The sequence below is a fragment of the Sapajus apella genome, unplaced genomic scaffold (assembly GCF_009761245.1).
Source record: "Sapajus apella isolate SASKATOON/1434 unplaced genomic scaffold, GSC_monkey_1.0 scaffold16, whole genome shotgun sequence".
In the NCBI taxonomy this organism is placed as follows: domain Eukaryota; kingdom Metazoa; phylum Chordata; class Mammalia; order Primates; family Cebidae; genus Sapajus; species Sapajus apella.
Window position 1 is genome coordinate 8,888,770 of NW_022436956.1, and position 3,077 is coordinate 8,891,846.

Sequence of the window (3,077 nt, forward strand, 5' to 3'; positions counted from 1 at the left end):
GTTCCTAACCAGGTCACAAACTGAGAAAAGTGAAAAAAATGTAAAAGCTACTCTACTTTCCAGAAATAAGGAATTGTTTTCCTGGCCAAGTACATGATTGCTGCAAGGCCATTAATTCTTTCCCTCTCTAACCGCCATTCTTCCTTGGCCTTCCTCCCATCCTCCCTAACGACAAATTCTTTGACATACACTGAAAGCTTTCATTACTACAAGCCTTACAGTTTTCCTACTCCCCTCCACGCCCCCATCTTTAAAAGGCCTTCTGTGAATATACACCATTCACAAGATACGTCATCAAATTGTCATCTACCTCCCTGGTTATATTTATGCCTCTGCCAATATCTGCCTGCCACTCCGCGGTCCCAGTGCTTTTCTCGGAAACAGTCTACTCAGCCCACCCACGGGGCTGAGACATCCTCAACCCCTGAGTAGAGAGCTTCCTCGAGTTTCCTGACTGGAGAAGGCTAGACAAGAAACAGCATTTCCTTCCGCTGTTCCTTAACCTTGCGGCCCTTGGCAATATTTTGGAATGCTGAGAACATTCAAAGAATGGTTCTTTGTAACTGCCTTCTTTATGGTGAATCTAAACAATTAATGTTCGAAAAGAAGGTTAGTGAGGTCTCAGGAAGTCCAGATGTTCCTGGAAAGAGTTTAATTAAATGGAGCTAATCTGAAATTTATTCCCAATTATGCAATTGAAAAAGTACTATTCCGGATGGAAGCTGAGTATAGGAAGGGATTCATCCCCCTGAAGATCACTCTTAATTAGACAAACTTCAGGTGGACTAAAAGTTACCACCTTCACCACCTTTGCAAGGAAATTAAAGGGCTCTCTGCTGCCTAAGGACTAGGAAGTACATATGTGACATTAACGGGCATTGCACTTCAGAAAAATACTAAAAGAAGGCAAGTAGAAATAAAGTGACATAGGTAAGAATTCAGGCAGAATTTTCAGATAATGGCATCCTATTTGACTTTTAATATAAATGTAAAAGTTTCAGGCCGGGTGTGGTGGCTCATGCCTGTAATCCCAGCACTTTGGGAGGCCGAGGCGGGCAGATCACGAGGTCAGGGATTTGAGACCAGCCTGGCCAACATGGTGAAACCCCATCTCTACTAAAGATACAAAAAATTAGCTGGTGTGGTGGCAGGCACCTGTAATCCCAGTTACTCCGGAGGCTGAGGCAGGAGAATCCCCTGAACCCGAGAGGTGGAATTTGCAGTTAGCTGAGGTCTCACCACTGTACTCCAGCCTGGGCAACAGGGCGAGACTCTGTCTCAAATATTTAAAAATTAAAAAAAAAAAATAGTTCCTCTAGCTCTCCTGCCATGCAAGGCCTCCATCAGTACAACAGAGATTCACTGAGAAAAACAGCACAGACCTGAAGGATACTTCCAACCAGATTCCACCAGCTCTGTGCTTAGTAAGAAAAGAAACACAGGAGACACTCCTTAAGTGTGAAAGTTGGTGATGTGTGTAAATAGTCTTGGGAAGACTCAGAATGATAGATGGTTCTGGACTAGCTTAGTTCAGCAATTCCAACTCCAATCCCCTAGGGTTGTTTCAACATCTGATGCTGCTCTCATTCTCTCCACCCAACTCCACCCTCCCAACCTTCCGAGGCTCTTGAGAGGAAGCTATGTCTCTGTTCAGGGGGTGGGTGTTTAAACTGTGAGCCTTCCCTGGGAGCCCAAAATGGGGCAAAAAAACAGCACCTGGCTCTCAAAGTTCATTTTTCTCTGAAATTTTTGCCCAGCCCTTTTGTAAAAACGCTGTAAGCACTATGGTCTCTTGCAGCTGCTTCAGGCCAGCTTCAGTCCCTTTAAGTGAGGAAGCAGAGCCTTCCCGCACATTTGAGCTTCTCCAAAATCGGTCATCTAATGAGACTTAAAGTTCATCTCCTCGTCTTATTTATTGCGTGCAGGGTCCCAAAAATCTCTAACAAGACAGACAGACTTGAGAAAGAACTGGACAGGAAAATCAGCTATTAACTACAGACAGACACACACGTACACCCACACCACCTGCATACTCCTCCTTAAACTTTTAAGTCAGAAAGAAGGTCTGATTTCTTGGAACCACATCTGGTACAGGATCATGGAAATGTTGGAAACTAACAGTTTTCCGAAACTATAACGAAGACTTCAAAAAGGTTGGAGAGTTTAGAATAGAGCTTACAAACTCAAGTTACACTTCTCAACCTTTGTTTAGGAAGCTACAGTGGCATGCTAGGTACAACTGAAATGGATAGTGTCTCCCAAGAAACCTCAATCCCTAAAGGTGTCCAGCTTCAACTTCAATACCACCAGTAGCCGAGCGAGGTGGCTCACACCTGTAATACCAGCACTTTGAAGGCTGAGGCGGGTGGATCACCTGAGGTCAGCAATTTGAGACCAGCCTGGTCAACATGGTGAAACCCCATCTCTACTAAAAATACAAAAATTAGCTCGGTGTGGTGGTGAGCGCCTGTAATCCCAGCTACCGGGGAGGCTGAGGCAGGAGAATTGATTGAACCAGTGGAGGTGGGGGGGGGGGGGGGGGGCGGGAGCCGTGCCATTGTAATATTCTAGCCTGAGGGAGAAGAGAAAACTTCTGTCTCAAAAAAAAAAAAAAAAGAAAACCACCGATAGAAAGCAGTTTAAACAGTGTTCATGGTTTGATTATGCAAAGCCTGTGTTGGGGTCATTTCACAGATGTCTTACTTTCCCCTACCTAGCTTGTGGGTGATTTGAAGACAAAGGCTTTTCTGTAACCAGCCATGTTACTCACTACCTGGGCAAGTATTTGGCACCACAAATGTACCTCACCTGTTTCACACCCTCTGGAATTTTCCATGATGCCAGGCAGTTTTCCAATTAATACTGATATCATACTTTACAGTCTACAGAATGTTTTTATGATCATATTCCCATTAGGTCCTTAAAACCTCATTGTGAGAGAGAGACATGCGTAATCACTATTTTCCAGCTGGAGAAGCAGAGGTTGACTCACCTAATTAAATGACAGAGCAGGAAGTTGAACTCACAGCCCAACCGTCCCTATTTGGTGTGGAACGCACCTCACTGCCTCCCACAAA